Below are 11,797 nucleotides of genomic sequence, written 5' to 3'. Positions count from 1 at the left end.
AATACATAAGAGAGGGTCTCTTACAATATTCACTATACTCGGGCCACTAAACAAGGTATTTTTCCAATTTTTCGGGCCACATTTTGGACATTTCGGACATTTCGGACATTAGGAGGGAGATTGAGAGATTTAGAGAGAAAATTCCACGGATCAATATTTTAGACTATTGTTGGTTAATGTGTAGCAAAATGAGGGTGTCTACAGAAACGTAACCCAAAATCAAAACCTCCATAACTCTCTCATTTTAATTCCGAAATTGTAAACTTTCTACAAATCGGAGGTCTTCAAATTCTGTTTCCACGGAAAGGAATCTCATTTAATAATTCGGTGGGATGAGAGAGTTCTCGTCCATTTCATTAAGAGTGTGCGAAATGTCACCAAAAATTAAAACCTCCGTAACTCTCACAATTTAAGTTTAAAAGTGGTAAAATCTCTTCCAATCGGAGGTCCTCAAATTCTCTTCTAGGGGAAAGAAATCTCGTTTCAAAATTTGGAGGGATGAGAGAGTTCTGGTCCATTTCATAAAGAGTGTGCAAAACGTCACCCAAAATTAAGACCTCAACAACTCTCTCTTCTTTAGTATAAAAGTGGTGAAATTTCTACCAATCGAAGGTCTTCAAATTCTCTTTCAGGGGAAAGAAATCTGATTTGAAAATTGGGGGGATGAGAGAGTTCTCGTCTGTTTCGTAAACAGTGTGCGAAACATCACCCAAAATTAAAATCTCCACTACTCTCTCATTTTAAGTTTAAAAGTGGTTAAATTTCTACCAATCGGAGGTCTTCAAATTCTCATTCAAGGGAAAGAAATCTCGTTTAAAAATTCGGTGGGGTAAGAGAGTTCTGGTTCGTTTAATAAAGAGTGTGTGAAATGTCACCCGAAATTAAAACCGCCATAACTCTCCCATTTTAAGTTTAAAAGTGGTGAATCTACCAATCTGAGGTCTTCAAATTCTCTTTCAAGGGATCCATTTTACAAAGAGTGTGCGAAACGTCACCCAAAATTAAAACCTCCACAAATCTCTCATTTTATGTTTAAAAGTGGTGAAATTTCTACCAATCGGAGGTCTTCAAATTCACTTTCAGGAGAAAGAAATCTCATTTCAAAATTTAGTGGGACAAGAGAGTTCTGGTCCGTTCCATAAAGAGTGTGCAAAATGTCACCCAAAATTAAAACCCCCACAACTCTCATTTTAATTGTAAAAGTGGTGAAATTTCTACCAATCGGAGGTCTTCAAATTCTCCTTTAATGGAAAAAAATCACATTTACAAATTCGGTGGAAAAGAGGGTTCTCGTTAGCTTAATAAAGAGTGTGCGAAATGTCACCCAAAATTAGAATCTCCAGAACTCTCTCATTTTAAGTTTAAAAGTTGTGAAATTCCTACCAATAAGAGGTCTTGGAATTCTCTTTAACGGAAAAAATATTCATTTAAAAATGCGGCGGGATGAGAGAGTTCTAGTCCGTTTCATAAAGAGTATGCGAAACGTAACCCAAAATCAAAACCTCCATAACTCTCTCATTTTAAGTCCGAAATTGTAAACTTTCTACAAATCGGAGGTCTTCAAATTCTGTTTCCACGGAAAGGAATCTCATATAATAATTCGGTGGGATGAGAGAGTTCTCGTCCATTTCATTAAGAGTGTGCGAAATGTCACCAAAAATTAAAACCTCCGTAACTCTCACAATTTAAGTTTAAAAGTGGTAAAATCTCTTCCAATCGGAGGTCCTCAAATTCTCTTCTAGGGGAAAGAAATCTCGTTTCAAAATTTGGAGGGATGAGAGAGTTCTGGTCCATTTCATAAAGAGTGTGCGAAACGTCACCCAAAATTAAAACCTCAACAACTCTCTCTTCTTTAGTATAAAAGTGGTGAAATTTCTACCAATCGAAGGTCTTCAAATTCTCTTTCAGGGGAAAGAAATCTGATTTGAAAATTGGGGGGATGAGAGAGTTCTCGTCTGTTTCGTAAACAGTGTACGAAACATCACCCAAAATTAAAATCTCCACTACTCTCTCATTTTAAGTTTAAAAGTGGTTAAATTTCTACCAATCGGAGGTCTTCAAATTCTAATTCAAGGGAAAGAAATCTCGTTTAAAAATTCGGTGGGGTAAGAGAGTTCTGGTTCGTCTCATAAAGAGTGTGTGAAATGTCACCCGAAATTAAAACCGCCATAACTCTCCCATTTTAAGTTTAAAAGTGGTGAAATTTCTACCAATCTGAGGTCTTCAAATTCTCTTTCAAGGGATCCATTTTACAAAGAGTGTGCGAAACGTCACCCAAAATTAAAACCTCCACAAATCTCTCATTTTATGTTTAAAAGTGGTGAAATTTCTACCAATCGGAGGTCTTCAAATTCACTTTCAGGAGAAAGAAATCTCATTTCAAAATTTAGTGGGACAAGAGAGTTCTGGTCCGTTCCATAAAGAGTGTGCAAAATGTCACCCAAAATTAAAACCCCCACAACTCTCATTTTAATTGTAAAAGTGGTGAAATTTCTACCAATCGGAGGTCTTCAAATTCTCCTTTAATGGAAAAAAATCACATTTACAAATTCGGTGGAACAAGAGGGTTCTCGTTAGCTTAATAAAGAGTGTGCGAAATGTCACCCAAAATTAGAATCTCCAGAACTCTCTCATTTTAAGTTTAAAAGTTGTGAAATTCCTACCAATAAGAGGTCTTGGAATTCTCTTTAACGGAAAAAAAATTCATTTAAAAATGCGGCGGGATGAGAGAGTTCTAGTCCGTTTCATAAAGAGTATGCGAAACGTAACCCAAAATCAAAACCTCCATAACTATCTCATTTTAAGTTCGAAATTGTAAACTTTCTACAAATCGGAGGTCTTCAAATTCTGTTTCCACGGAAAGGAATCTCATTTAATAATTCGGTGGGATGAGAGAGTTCTCGTCCATTTCATTAAGAGTGTGCGAAATGTCACCAAAAATTAAAACCTCCGTAACTCTCACAATTTAAGTTTAAAAGTGGTAAAATCTCTTCCAATCGGAGGTCCTCAAATTCTCTTCTAGGGGAAAGAAATCTCGTTTCAAAATTTGGAGGGATGAGAGAGTTCTGGTCCATTTCATAAAGAGTGTGCGAAACGTCACCCAAAATTAAAACCTCAACAACTCTCTCTTCTTTAGTATAAAAGTGGTGAAATTTCTACCAATCGAAGGTCTTCAAATTCTCTTTCAGGGGAAAGAAATCTGATTTGAAAATTGGGGGGATGAGAGAGTTCTCGTCTGTTTTGTAAACAGTGTACGAAACATCACCCAAAATTAAAATCTCCACTACTCTCTCATTTTAAGTTTAAAAGTGGTTAAATTTCTACCAATCGGAGGTCTTCAAATTCTAATTCAACGGAAAGAAATCTCGTTTAAAAATTCGGTGGGGTAAGAGAGTTCTGGTTCGTCTCATAAAGAGTGTGTGAAATGTCACCCGAAATTAAAACCGCCATAACTCTCCCATTTTAAGTTTAAAAGTGGTGAAATTTCTACCAATTTGAGGTCTTCAAATTCTCTTTCAAGGGATCCATTTTACAAAGAGTGTGCGAAACGTCATCCAAAATTAAAACCTCCACAAATCTCTCATTTTATGTTTAAAAGTGGTGAAATTTCTACCAATCGGAGGTCTTCAAATTCACTTTCAGGAGAAAGAAATCTCATTTCAAAATTTAGTGGGACAAGAGAGTTCTGGTCCGTTCCATAAAGAGTGTGCAAAATGTCACCCAAAATTAAAACCCCCACAACTCTCATTTTAATTGTAAAAGTGGTGACATTTCTACCAATCAGAGGTCTTCAAATTCTACTTTAAAGGAAAAAAATCACATTTACAAATTCGGTGGAACAAGAGGGTTCGCGCTAGCTTAATAAAGAGTGTGCGAAATGTCACCCAAAATTAGAATCTCCAGAACTCTCTCATTTTAAGTTTAAAAGTTGTGAAATTCCTACCAATAAGAGGTCTTGGAATTCTCTTTAACGGAAAAAATATTCATTTAAAAATGCGGCGGGATGAGAGAGTTCTAGTCCGTTTCATAAAGAGTATGCGAAACGTAACCCAGAATCAAAACCTCCATAACTCTCTCATTTTAAGTCCGAAATTGTAAACTTTCTACAAATCGGAGGTCTTCAAATTCTGTTTCCACGGAAAGGAATCTCATTTAATAATTCGGTGGGATGAGAGAGTTCTCGTCCATTTCATTAAGAGTGTGCGAAATGTCACCAAAAATTAAAACCTCGGTAACTCTCACAATTTAAGTTTAAAAGTGGTAAAATCTCTTCCAATCGGAGGTCCTCAAATTCTCTTCTAGGGGAAAGAAATCTCGTTTCAAAATTTGGAGGGATGAGAGAGTTCTGGTCCATTTCATAAAGAGTGTGCGAAACGTCACCCAAAATTAAAACCTCAACAACTCTCTCTTCTTAAGTATAAAAGTGGTGAAATTTCTACCAATCGAAGGTCTTCAAATTCTCTTTCAGGGGAAAGAAATCTGATTTGAAAATTGGGGGGATGAGAGAGTTCTCGTCTGTTTCGTAAACAGTGTGCGAAACATCACCCAAAATTAAAATCTCCACTACTCTCTCATTTTAAGTTTAAAAGTGGTTAAATTTCTACCAATCGGAGGTCTTCAAATTCTCATTCAAGGGAAAGAAATCTCGTTTAAAAATTCGGTGGGGTAAGAGAGTTCTGGTTCGTTTAATAAAGAGTGTGTGAAATGTCACCCGAAATTAAAACCGCCATAACTCTCCCATTTTAAGTTTAAAAGTGGTGAAATTTCTACCAATCTGAGGTCTTCAAATTCTCTTTCAAGGGATCCATTTTACAAAGAGTGTGCGAAACGTCACCCAAAATTAAAACCTCCACAAATCTCTCATTTTATGTTTAAAAGTGGTGAAATTTCTACCAATCGGAGGTCTTCAAATTCACTTTCAGGAGAAAGAAATCTCATTTCAAAATTTAGTGGGACAAGAGAGTTCTGGTCCGTTCCATAAAGAGTGTGCAAAATGTCACCCAAAATTAAAACCCCCACAACTCTCATTTCAATTGTAAAAGTGGTGAAATTTCTACCAATCGGAGGTCTTCAAATTCTCCTTTAATGGAAAAAAATCACATTTACAATTTCGGTGGAACAAGAGGGTTCTCGTTAGCTTAATAAAGAGTGTGCGAAATGTCACCCAAAATTAGAATCTCCAGAACTCTCTCATTTGAAGTTTAAAAGTTGTGAAATTCCTACCAATAAGAGGTCTTGGAATTCTCTTTAACGGAAAAAATATTCATTTAAAAATGCGGCGGGATGAGAGAGTTCTAGTCCGTTTCATAAAGAGTATGCGAAACGTAACCCAAAATCAAAACCTCCATAACTCTCTCATTTTAAGTCCGAAATTGTAAACTTTCTACAAATCGGAGGTCTTCAAATTCTGTTTCCACGGAAAGGAATCTCATTTAATAATTCGGTGGGATGAGAGGGTTCTCGTCCATTTCATTAAGAGTGTGCGAAATGTCACCAAAACTAAAAACCTCCGTAACTCTCTCATTTTAAGTTTAAAAGTGGTAAAATCTCTTCCAATAGGAGGTCCTTAAATTCTCTTCCAGGGGAAAGAAATCTCGTTTTAAAATTTGGTGGGATGAGAGAGTTCTGGTCCATTTCATAAAGAGTGTGCGAAACGTCACCCAAAATTAAAACCTCAACAACTCTCTCTTTTTTAGTATAAAAGTGGTGAAATTTCTCCCAGTCGAAGGTCTTCAAATTCTCTTTCAGGGGAAAGAAATCTGATTTGAAAATTGGGGGGATGAAGGAGTTCTCGTCTGTTTCGTAAACAGTGTGCGAAATGTCACCCAAAATTAAAATCTCCAAAACTCCCTCATTTTAAGTTTAAAAGTGGAGAAATTTCTACCAATCGGAGGTCTTCAAATTCTCATTCAAGGGAAAGAAATCTCGTTTAAAAGTTCGGTGGGGTAAGAGAATTCTGGTTCGTTTAATAAAGAGTGTGTGAAATGTCACCCGAAATTAAAACCGCCATAACTCTCCCATTTTAAGTTTAAAAGTGGTGAAATTTCTACCAATCTGAGGTCTTCAAATTCTCTTTCAAGGGAAAGAAATCTCATTCCAAAATTCGGTGGGATAAGAGAATTCTGGTCCATTTTATAAAGAGTGTGCGAAACGTCACCCAAAATGAAAACCTCCACAACTTTCTCATTTTATGTTTCAAAGTGGTGAAATTTCTACCAATCCGAGGTCTTCAAATTCACTTTTAGGGGAAAGAAATCTCATTTCAAAATTTAGTGGGACAAGAGAGTTCTGGTCCCTTTCATAAAGAGTGTGCGAAATGTCACCCAAAATTAAAACCCCCACAACTCTCATTTTAATTGTAAAAGTGGTGAAATTTCTACCAATCGGAGGTCTTCAAATTCTCCTTTAAAGGAAAAAAATCACATTTACAAATTCGGTGGAACGAGAGTGTTCTCGTCAGTTTAATAAAGAGTGTGCGAAATGTCACCCAAAATTAGAATCTCCAGAACTCTCTCATTTTATGTTTAAAAGTGGTGAAATTCCTACCAATAAGAGGTCTTGGAATTCTCTTTAACGGAAAAAATATTCATTTAAAAATGCGGCGGGATGAGAGAGTTGTAGTCCGTTTCATAAAGAGTATGCGAAACGTAACCCAAAATCAAAACCTCCATAACTCTCTCATTTTAAGTCCGAAATTGTAAACTTTCTACAAATCGGGGGTCTTCAAATTCTGTTTCCACGGAAAGGAATCTCATTTAATAATTCGGTGGGATGAGAGAGTTCTCGTCCATTTCATTAAGAGTGTGCGAAATGTCACCAAAAATTAAAACCTCCGTAACTCTCACAATTTAAGTTTAAAAGTGGTAAAATCTCTTCCAATCGGAGGTCCTCAAATTCTCTTCTAGGGGAAAGAAATCTCGTTTCAAAATTTGGAGGGATCAGAGAGTTCTGGTCCATTTCATAAAGAGTGTGCAAAACGTCACCCAAAATTAAGACCTCAACAACTCTCTCTTCTTTAGTATAAAAGTGGTGAAATTTCTACCAATCGAAGGTCTTCAAATTCTCTTTCAGGGGAAATAAATCTGATTTGAAAATTGGGGGGACGAGAGAGTTCTCGTCTGTTTCGTAAACAGTGTGCGAAACATCACCCAAAATTAAAAACTCCACTACTCTCTCATTTTAAGTTTAAAAGTGGTTAAATTTCTACCAATCGGAGGTCTTCAAATTCTCATTCAAGGGAAAGAAATCTCGTTTAAAAATTCGGTGGGGTAAGAGAGTTCTGGTTCGTTTAATAAAGAGTGTGTGAAATGTCACCCGAAATTAAAACCGCCATAACTCTCCCATTTTAAGTTTAAAAGTGGTGAATCTACCAATCTGAGGTCTTCAAATTCTCTTTCAAGGGATCCATTTTACAAAGAGTGTGCGAAACGTCACCCAAAATTAAAACCTCCACAAATCTCTCATTTTATGTTTAAAAGTGGTGAAATTTCTACCAATCGGAGGTCTTCAAATTCACTTTCAGGAGAAAGAAATCTCATTTCAAAATTTAGTGGGACAAGAGAGTTCTGGTCCGTTCCATAAAGAGTGTGCAAAATGTCACCCAAAATTAAAACCCCCACAACTCTCATTTTAATTGTAAAAGTGGTGAAATTTCTACCAATCGGAGGTCTTCAAATTCTCCTTTAATGGAAAAAAATCACATTTACAAATTCGGTGGAACAAGAGGGTTCTCGTTAGCTTAATAAAGAGTGTGCGAAATGTCACCCAAAATTAGAATCTCCAGAACTCTCTCATTTTAAGTTTAAAAGTTGTGAAATTCCTACCAATAAGAGGTCTTGGAATTCTCTTTAACGGAAAAAATATTCATTTAAAAATGCGGCGGGATGAGAGAGTTCTAGTCCGTTTCATAAAGAGTATGCGAAACGTAACTCAAAATCAAAACGTCCATAACTCTCTCATTTTAAGTCCGAAATTGTAAACTTTCTACAAATCGGAGGTCTTCAAATTCTGTTTCCACGGAAAGGAATCTCATTTAATAATTCGGTGGGATGAGAGAGTTCTCGTCCATTTCATTAAGAGTGTGCGAAATGTCACCAAAAATTAAAACCTCCGTAACTCTCACAATTTAAGTTTAAAAGTGGTAAAATCTCTTCCAATCGGAGGTCCTCAAATTCTCTTCTAGGGGAAAGAAATCTCGTTTCAAAATTTGGAGGGATGAGAGAGTTCTGGTCCATTTCATAAAGAGTGTGCGAAACGTCACCCAAAATTAAAACCTCAACAACTCTCTCTTCTTTAGTATAAAAGTGGTGAAATTTCTACCAATCGAAGGTCTTCAAATTCTCTATCAGGGGAAAGAAATCTGATTTGAAAATTGGGGGGATGAGAGAGTTCTCGTCTGTTTCGTAAATAGTGTACGAAACATCACCCAAAATTAAAATCTCCACTACTCTCTCATTTTAAGTTTAAAAGTGGTTAAATTTCTACCAATCGGAGGTCTTCAAATTCTAATTCAAGGGAAAGAAATCTCGTTTAAAAATTCGGTGGGGTAAGAGAGTTCTGGTTCGTCTAATAAAGAGTGTGAAATGTCACCCGAAATTAAAACCGCCATAACTCTCCCATTTTAAGTTTAAAAGTGGTGAAATTTCTACCAATCTGAGGTCTTCAAATTCTCTTTCAAGGGATCCATTTTACAAAGAGTGTGCGAAACGTCACCCAAAATTAAAACCTCCACAAATCTCTCATTTTATGTTTAAAAGTGGTGAAATTTCTACCAATCGGAGGTCTTCAAATTCACTTTCAGGAGAAAGAAATCTCATTTCAAAATTTAGTGGGACAAGAGAGTTCTGGTCCGTTCCATAAAGAGTGTGCAAAATGTCACCCAAAATTAAAACCCCCACAACTCTCATTTTAATTGTAAAAGTGGTGAAATTTCTACCAATCAGAGGTCTTCAAATTCTACTTTAAAGGAAAAAAATCACATTTACAAATTCGGTGGAACAAGAGGGTTCTCGCTAGCTTAATAAAGAGTGTGCGAAATGTCACCCAAAATTAGAATCTCCAGAACTCTCTCATTTTAAGTTTAAAAGTTGTGAAATTCCTACCAATAAGAGGTCTTGGAATTCTCTTTAACGGAAAAAATATTCATTTAAAAATGCGGCGGGATGAGAGAGTTGTAGTCCGTTTCATAAAGAGTATGCGAAACGTAACCCAAAATCAAAACCTCCATAACTCTCTCATTTTAAGTCCGAAATTGTAAACTTTCTACAAATCGGAGGTCTTCAAATTCTGTTTCCACGGAAAGGAATCTCATTTAATAATTCGGTGGGATGAGAGAGTTCTCGTCCATTTCATTAAGAGTGTGCGAAATGTCACCAAAAATTAAAACCTCCGTAACTCTCACAATTTAAGTTTATAAGTGGTAAAATCTCTTCCAATCGGAGGTCCTCAAATTCTCTTCTAGGGGAAAGAAATCTCGTTTCAAAATTTGGAGGGATGAGAGAGTTCTGGTCCATTTCATAAAGAGTGTGCGAAACGTCACCCAAAATTAAGACCTCAACAACTCTCTCTTCTTTAGTATAAAAGTGGTGAAATTTCTACCAATCGAAGGTCTTCAAATTCTCTATCAGGGGAAAGAAATCTGATTTGAAAATTGGGGGGATGAGAGAGTTCTCGTCTGTTTCGTAAATAGTGTACGAAACATCACCCAAAATTAAAATCTCCACTACTCTCTCATTTTAAGTTTAAAAGTGGTTAAATTTCTACCAATCGGAGGTCTTCAAATTCTAATTCAAGGGAAAGAAATCTCGTTTAAAAATTCGGTGGGGTAAGAGAGTTCTGGTTCGTCTAATAAAGAGTGTGAAATGTCACCCGAAATTAAAACCGCCATAACTCTCCCATTTTAAGTTTAAAAGTGGTGAAATTTCTACCAATCTGAGGTCTTCAAATTCTCTTTCAAGGGATCCATTTTACAAAGAGTGTGCGAAACGTCACCCAAAATTAAAACCTCCACAAATCTCTCATTTTATGTTTAAAAGTGGTGAAATTTCTACCAATCGGAGGTCTTCAAATTCACTTTCAGGAGAAAGAAATCTCATTTCAAAATTTAGTGGGACAAGAGAGTTCTGGTCCGTTCCATAAAGAGTGTGCAAAATGTCACCCAAAATTAAAACCCCCACAACTCTCATTTTAATTGTAAAAGTGGTGAAATTTCTACCAATCAGAGGTCTTCAAATTCTACTTTAAAGGAAAAAAATCACATTTACAAATTCGGTGGAACAAGAGGGTTCTCGCTAGCTTAATAAAGAGTGTGCGAAATGTCACCCAAAATTAGAATCTCCAGAACTCTCTCATTTTAAGTTTAAAAGTTGTGAAATTCCTACCAATAAGAGGTCTTGGAATTCTCTTTAACGGAAAAAATATTCATTTAAAAATGCGGCGGGATGAGAGAGTTGTAGTCCGTTTCATAAAGAGTATGCGAAACGTAACCCAAAATCAAAACCTCCATAACTCTCTCATTTTAAGTCCGAAATTGTAAACTTTCTACAAATCGGAGGTCTTCAAATTCTGTTTCCACGGAAAGGAATCTCATTTAATAATTCGGTGGGATGAGAGAGTTCTCGTCCATTTCATTAAGAGTGTGCGAAATGTCACCAAAAATTAAAACCTCCGTAACTCTCACAATTTAAGTTTATAAGTGGTAAAATCTCTTCCAATCGGAGGTCCTCAAATTCTCTTCTAGGGGAAAGAAATCTCGTTTCAAAATTTGGAGGGATGAGAGAGTTCTGGTCCATTTCATAAAGAGTGTGCGAAACGTCACCCAAAATTAAGACCTCAACAACTCTCTCTTGTTTAGTATAAAAGTGGTGAAATTTCTACCAATCGAAGGTCTTCAAATTCTCTTTCAGGGGAAAGAAATCTGATTTGAAAATTGGGGGGATGAGAGAGTTCTCGTCTGTTTCGTAAACAGTGTACGAAACATCACCCAAAATTAAAATCTCCACTACTCTCTCATTTTAAGTTTAAAAGTGGTTAAATTTCTACCAATCGGAGGTCTTCAAATTCTAATTCAAGGGAAAGAAATCTCGTTTAAAAATTCGGTGGGGTAAGAGAGTTCTGGTTCGTCTAATAAAGAGTGTGTGAAATGCACCCGAAATTAAAACCGCCATAACTCTCCCATTTTAAGTTTAAAAGTGGTGAAATTTCTACCAATCTGAGGTCTTCAAATTCTCTTTCAAGGGATCCATTTTACAAAGAGTGTGCGAAACGTCACCCAAAATTAAAACCTCCACAAATCTCTCATTTTATGTTTAAAAGTGGTGAAATTTCTACCAATCGGAGGTCTTCAAATTCACTTTCAGGAGAAAGAAATCTCATTTCAAAATTTAGTGGGACAAGAGAGTTCTGGTCCGTTCCATAAAGAGTGTGCAAAATGTCACCCAAAATTAAAACCCCCACAACTCTCATTTTAATTGTAAAAGTGGTGAAATTTCTACCAATCAGAGGTCTTCAAATTCTACTTTAAAGGAAAAAAATCACATTTACAAATTCGGTGGAACAAGAGGGTTCTCGCTAGCTTAATAAAGAGTGTGCGAAATGTCACCCAAAATTAGAATCTCCAGAACTCTCTCATTTTAAGTTTAAAAGTTGTGAAATTCCTACCAATAAGAGGTCTTGGAATTCTCTTTAACGGAAAAAATATTCATTTAAAAATGCGGCGGGATGAGAGAGTTGTAGTCCGTTTCATAAAGAGTATGCGAAACGTAACCCAAAATCAAAACCTCCATAACTCTCTCATTTT

The sequence above is a fragment of the Tasmannia lanceolata genome, unplaced genomic scaffold (assembly GCF_043159265.1).
Source record: "Tasmannia lanceolata isolate RefF3 unplaced genomic scaffold, GAP_Taslan_0.1 ptg000018l, whole genome shotgun sequence".
Taxonomy (NCBI): Eukaryota; Viridiplantae; Streptophyta; class Magnoliopsida; order Canellales; family Winteraceae; genus Tasmannia; species Tasmannia lanceolata.
The sequence above is the reverse complement of the archived record's forward strand: the minus strand, read 5'-3'. Positions refer to the sequence as shown.